Below are 7,108 nucleotides of genomic sequence, written 5' to 3'. Positions count from 1 at the left end.
ATGGGAGCCAGAAAATCAAACTTGTTCACCTGCTTTATAAATATTACATAGCTGCTAGATGGAAAGGAAACACTGCTGAGTAAAGTATGCGGTCTTTGAGACCTATTCATTCCTCTTTCTGCTCAAAGATTATATTATTTTTCTCTATATTATGCTTATTTTGTTTGAAGCTGTTAAATATTCTACTACATAAATTGTATTGTTGTGTATGAAGTCGTATGTTTTTCTCACACCCATCTTAAAAGTATAAATTACTTGCTGTTTTACCCTGAAGCTGTTACTATATAGATCATAATAAAATAATAATATTTTACATATTGTTCCCATGAAAATAACATGTTAGCTTTGGGAGCTGCCTAGATATGCTAAACACTGACAGTTTCATTATAGAGTGCCTAGTTCTCCCTCAATGGTGATATTATACACTAATACAAAGAAAAACATTTCCTACAAATGGGTAACACTTGTAACTAGAATGCATGCAATTCAAAATGGCTTTCGAGATTAAAATAAAGGGTAACTGATTTAAAAGGATACAAAACTATGAGATTTTTCTCTCAGCCATAATGAAATTCCCCAATATTTATGTATCCCTAAGAAAAATTAAATAAATGCATTTTTATTTGCTGTTAATATATAAAAATTAACATCTTTTTAATGTGAATTCCAAATAAAGTCACTTTTCTATTTCATGCTATTTTCTCATTTGATATTAAAGAAATGTGAATTACTTGGCTGTACTGGTTGTTCTTTCCTTAAAGATATCTATGAAGTAAAAGACTTTTGTCTTTGAAGCAATATGGCCTTCAGGGATTTTGATTATTTAAATTTTTTAGAATCTTTGATTCCTCTGAACTCCTTCTTAGAAAATCTTTTTTCACATCAGTCAGCCCAGGAAAATCATTTTCTAGTTTTGACTCTATTCAAGTTATATTGCATTCTTAAAAGCCATTCTTGACACAGTATTCTCAAATATAAATTGTACCTATCACTTTTTCAACCCCTAGAATATCCTATACAGATTTATACCATAACATGTATAAAATTTTATTGCATTTGTTTTGATGTCTTTCTCCTTCTATTTCTCAGTTAGCTTCTTCAAAGCAGTACCTATATCTCTCTATTTTTGTAGCCCTCAAACATGTAGGCATATTTACATCATCGAATAATATTTAGAGCTTGAGTTACAGCTCACACTGAAAATAAAGCAGTTGATTCCAATCTAGACTGGGCAAATCTTCCACACACATAAAATATTATAAAGATACAGTTGATGAGACTAAGAACAATATAAACCATGTTGACCAGTACAAAATGAGCATTGTTATATATTTGATAACTTTTATACTTTTATCCAATAATTATGTAATAAACTAGTGCATATTATAAATGACCTATAATTTAGAAAATATCATTGTCAACTTTCTCCATATAAATGCCCATAATTGTATTTACATTTTATATATTATACTCCTGGTATATATATTTAGAGTTGGCGTATATATGAGTATTTATGTATTTGTGTGTGCATGTGTATTTGTATATAATTTTGCTGTAAACATCCTTACATGATACAGGGAATGTGCATGTTTAAGTTTATAAGATAATGACAATATTTAAAAATGCTTCTAACAATTTACAGTCTTACCAATAAAATATAAAACTGTGCTACATCTTTAACAACCCTATCTAAGAAAGAGTACAATCTTCTATGAAGCTGGCTGGGAAAATACCCATCCCATCCCATTCGATGGGTCCAAATGTATAGGGTGGTGGTGAGGAAGTATCAAAAAGAACATTTTGGTTTCAGGCACAAGATGCAGTCTCCTATAACAACACAACACAAACAATACAACATAACATATCACGTATACTTTGATCTCTATCTCATTTGATATTTACTTCCTAATTGTTTCAAAGTGTGGATTTTAACAATGTATGCGAAATTATTATCTACACAGTCTAACACATTCAGCTTTGGCAAGAAAACCTTGAGAAACTGGCAAAACGAATGATATTTTGAGATGAAAACATTCTATGGTGAGAACTAGCCTCTTGATGCAGCTGTCACAGTAGGTGTGCGCAGACAGGTGAATATTCATAACAGGTGCAAATTTAAGCAATGCAAGCTGCACAGGCTGGGTGAACAGACTGTGCTGACCTGTGTCCAACAAACCTCAGCACTTGGCCACAGCTGGTTCTGCAGGTATGGGGGATTGACAAGGCAGCATTTTGATGATTAGAAAGTCTTTAATGCAAGACAAGGCTCACCGCAAAAGTGACTGAGTTTCAATGTATGAGAATTTCAGGCATTAGTCGGTTGAACAATTTTTACTTATTTCATTTTCTTTCTCAGGCCAGACTGCAGTCCTGGGTAAAACCACAAAGTTGCTAAAGTTGGTATAGGCTACAAACATTATTATTCATGTTTTGGCTTTTGAATTATTAGTGCCAGGCATGGACAAGCAAATTAGACCATTTTTTCTTCCAAGTCTATTTCTTTTCATTTTATAGTTAATGTTTTTCTATGTAACAGTTTATTATGTAATACATGGGCCAGAAAAAGAACACATGTATTATAAGTTATGATACATGATACTAAAATGAACACCTTTAAATTGATCACATATTTAAGAACAAAACATTGCCAAATAAAAATTAAATTGATCACATATTTAAGAACAAAACATTGCCAAATATACATGTGTATACTGCCTTAATCTCAAATCTAGCTGATGTCATTTCCTTGTCTTATTTCAATATTTCACAGTTTGTTTAGCCATGTACATATATATGCACATCTAATTAATTCATCAAGCATTTTCCTTGTTTTACAACCTTATGAAATAGCATCACTCAAAAATACCATTTTATGATTTTCTATTTTTACTAAACTTTGTTTCTAAAATAATCCATGTCATCCTTATAAATCCAATTTACTTATTTTCAATTTTTATAATGTTCAATTTTTTATTATATCACAATTTACTTGTGTATCATTCTGTTAATGGACATTATTTCCAGATGTTTTGCTCTTGTGAATAATTTTCCTTCTGAGCATTCTTGTGTATTTTTCTTCATGTCCATGTCTAAGACTTATGTAGGTTTTACATCTAGGAATGAAATTACTTGATTCGAACGGTGGGTGTGTTAAAATGTATAAGATAAAGCCAAATTCTTTTTCAAGGTTTTTGTAACACATTACCCTCCAGTAAGATATAAGAGTTTTTTCTTGTTCCATAATATCACTCATTTATATTTTAAAACTTCTTAACTTTTGCTATGCTAATTAAATATCTAGCATCATAGTTGTAAAATCTAGCATCATAGTTGTCTTAATTTGAATTTTATTGATTACTACGTTGTCAAAAAATTCAGAAACAGCAGAAATGAAGCAAATAAATCACTAAAGTGGTAACTGGTAAAATTCATTGCGCACACACCGAAAAGACAGTTTGCAAACCAGGAACATTCAAACCAGAACATGGAATGGTGCTCTGTTCACAGAAGAAAAAGGAAGTTTTCACGAAATGGAACTCATAATCAGTTCAGAACTTGGTGTCAAGGAAGTTTGAGGGCTAGTGGAAATTATGTGGTTTTAAATATGTTAGATAAGGAAGAACACAGCTTCGTGAAACGATGATTTAGGCCCATCAGAATAAATTGCTTAATGTAATAAGTAGCCCAGGAAATCTAAAATATCCATTTCAGTATGTGATGGTGGAGAGCACCCTCTTTTCTTTTCACATCACTATTCCTTAACTGATGGACAATTACTCTTAATTCAGTTTAATGTCTGAAAGAATTACATCCATTGTGATGATTAATTTTATGTGTCAACATGGCTGGGCCACAGAGCCCACATAATGTGGTCAAATATTATTTCAGATGTTTCTGTGAGCGTATTTTTGGAAGAGATTAAAATTAAATCAGTGGAATGGCCTTTTTAAGCCTCAGTATAGTGCTGGCTAGATTGGTGCAAGGTTCTCTGGGAGGCTGTATGTGCTCTGAATCGGTGTCCAAAGCATGGCGCTGTTTCTCAGACAGCCAGGGAGCACAGGCACAGGAATGAAAGTGGGGGAGTGGGAGTTGCATCAGTTTCTATTACCCCTAGTGACCATGAGCAAAATGTTTGCTTCCCATCCCTGTGACTTTATACGCTGCTGACCTAGAGGTCTTATTTCTAGAGGGAAGAATGCTTCCATGAGGAGGCACAACAATGACTCCGTTGAACTACAAGTTGAGACTGCCACTTGGTCACTTTAAAATTTCATGACTCTGAATCAATAGGCAAAAAGGGAGTTACTGTGTTGTCGAGGGTAGATGATCTTGACTATCAGGGGAAATTGGACTGCTCCCCCACAGCAGAGACAAGGGAGAATGTATCTAGAATGCAGGAGGTCACTCAGAGTGTCTGTCTCTTCATATTACCATGCCTTGTGATTAAAGTCAATGGAAAATTACAGCAATCCAATCCAGGCAAGTCTACTAATAGCCCAGGCCCTTACGGAATGAAAGTTTGGGTCACCTAACCAGGTAAAGAACCGGGACTAGCTGAGGTGCTTGCTGAATGCAAAGGGAATACGGAATGGTAGTGTAAGAAGGTAGTTATTAATACCAGCTATGATCATGTGACCAGCTACAGAAATAAGAACTGTAATTATCATGAGTATTTCTTCCTTATTTTGTTATGAATATGTTTATGTGATTAATATATGAGTATATTTGTGTGTGATATATATATAAAATATATACACATCATATATATTTACATATGCATATATAACTATCTCTTTTATTTCCTCTCTTATCTCCCTATCATGTAACATAAGCTGTAATGACTTTATGTCATAGTATTTAAGTATTGGTAACTTTACATCATAGTTATGAGATATCAAAGAGAATAAACATTATTTAAGCACTTTTCATCCTCTTCTAGGCAAAGAGTATGTTTTCTGTTGTATGTAGGATAGTTGTATCATGTTAGGTGAAAGTGTGACTTTGATTACCTTTATTTGGAGATTAAATATGGTTTAAGGAAATGCATTTGAATGCAAAGTTGACAAGATGTGCTGGGCCATGATGGTGTCCAAGTATATGGTCATCCACTATTCTGGATGTTTCTGTGAAGATGTTTTTGGATGTGATTAACATTTAAGTTGGTGGACTCTGTGTGCAGCAGATCAGTCTCCATAATGTGAGTAGGAATCATGCAATAGGCTAAAGGTCTGAGTAGAACAAAACACTGACCACCCCCGAGCAGGATGGAATTCTGCAAGCAGATGAGCTTTGGACTTGCAGTGTCAGCTTTTCCCCATGTTTTTTGGCCTGACAGCCTTTGGATTTGTACTATAGCATTGTCTGTACCCTGGTCTCTAACCTACCCTGCAGATTTTAGACTTCTCAGCCTTCCCAGCAGCATGAGCCAATTTCTTAAAAGAAATCCCTTCTCTCTCTCTCTCTTTCTTGCTCTCTCTCAATCTCTCTCTCTCTCTCTACACACACACACACACACACACACACACACACACACACATCCTATTGGTTCTCTTTCTTTGTAGAACACTGACTAATACATCCACTTTGGCAGACCACAGTTCAGTTTGCTCCTATTGAATGAATCATGAATCTCAAACTTCAGCACACACTATTTTATGACTGCCAATTTTTTTCTTTCACAAACAAATCTTATTAATGATTGAGAAACATTTATAAATCAGTAGTCCCCATGGCTGAGTGAAGAAGCTGAGTTTAGGGAGACAGGAAGAAACTGGGGGAGAGAGAGAGAGAGAGAGAAAGACAGAGAATAAGAAAGGCAGGCATGTAAACATATGAGAATGTGACACTAATAGCTTAGAGCCTGGATCAGAGTACAGTTTCAATAAATGTAGAATCTATTATCATAGCCATTATTAACTGTAATTGTTATTGAATACAGAATCATACCAAAAGGAGAAAATTAGATACCCTGTGGCTATGTTGATTAAAAAATGTTCAACCATGAGAGAGCTGAATTAAAGCTGCACCTTTCTTTACAGCTTTATAATTCATCACGATGAATGTAAGAGAAAAATTATTCTTTCTAATACTGATTTGATTATACCTCCACTGATTATTATTCCATATATACAGAAATAGACAAAAACTGAAATTCTTTTTACTTTCAAAACAAACAAAAAAGGTTTTTTTAACCTTGCTTGGATTTTTGCATTTTTATCTTCTTGTTGTGTTTTTTTTTTTTATTTTTTTTTTTTTTTATGTGTTTTCTCTTTTGTGTGTCTGAAAAATAACTGAGGATCACTTATACTGTATTAGATTTTCTTATAATTCTTATAATTAAGTTTTTCTTTAATCTCTTGATCTGTCTAAATTAAACTGAAGTATGTAAACAATAAGAACTCCAGTAGTCCATCAGTTACTGCATAAAGCTCAAAGCCAAGGAACTCTAGATAATTAATAATTCTCTTTACCAAGCCTGAATTTGGCACAAAAGAAGACATAAGATACACAGAAAATTATAGCTAAATCTCAGATGTCAATTCTACATTATTAGAAATTACATTGAATATAAATGGGTTAAACTCCCAATCAACTGTCAGAGACTTATAGAACAGATTAAAGAAATGATCCAAACTATAAGCTATCTACAAGAGACACACTTTACATTAAACACAAATAGGTTAAAAGTGAAAGGATAAAAACTTACATATCATGTAAAAAGTAAACCAAAAAGAGTAGAGTAACTATCCTACCATCAGATAAAATGGGCTTAAAGGCAAAAAAAAGGAAGGTTACTAGAAACCTAAAGAAGACCATTTTAATTATGGGAAGGTCAATATATCAGAAAGATATAAATACGAATATACCTAAAAGTAGAGCTCCAAATTATATAAAGCAAAAACTAGCAGAATCAAAGTGGGGATAGGCAATGTAAAAATGATAGCTGAGGCTTCAATAACTCACTTTCAATAGTGGATAGTACAAACAGGCAGAAGTCAATGTGGGAATAAAAGTTTTGAACGATATTGTAAATCAACTAGACCTAACATATCTGTGGAACACTCTATCCAACAAAATCCCACCTCAGATGAAGAATTTGACAAGATTG

At 33.4% G+C, this 7,108-nt stretch overlaps 1 non-coding gene across 1 annotated transcript; it reads left to right on the top strand.

Moving 5' to 3' along the window:
- The first annotated feature begins 3,811 nt into the window (after positions 1-3,811).
- On the top strand, positions 3,812-3,872 carry LOC111733224. The gene has a single exon (XR_002777904.1). It is a non-coding gene; the product is annotated as a small nucleolar RNA SNORD66 (small nucleolar RNA).
- The last annotated feature ends 3,236 nt before the right edge of the window (positions 3,873-7,108 follow it).

The sequence above is a fragment of the Pteropus vampyrus genome, unplaced genomic scaffold, assembly GCF_000151845.1.
Source record: "Pteropus vampyrus isolate Shadow unplaced genomic scaffold, Pvam_2.0 Scaffold13, whole genome shotgun sequence".
NCBI classification, from domain to species: Eukaryota; Metazoa; Chordata; class Mammalia; order Chiroptera; family Pteropodidae; genus Pteropus; species Pteropus vampyrus.
This window is presented reverse-complemented; position numbering and strand designations above follow the sequence as displayed.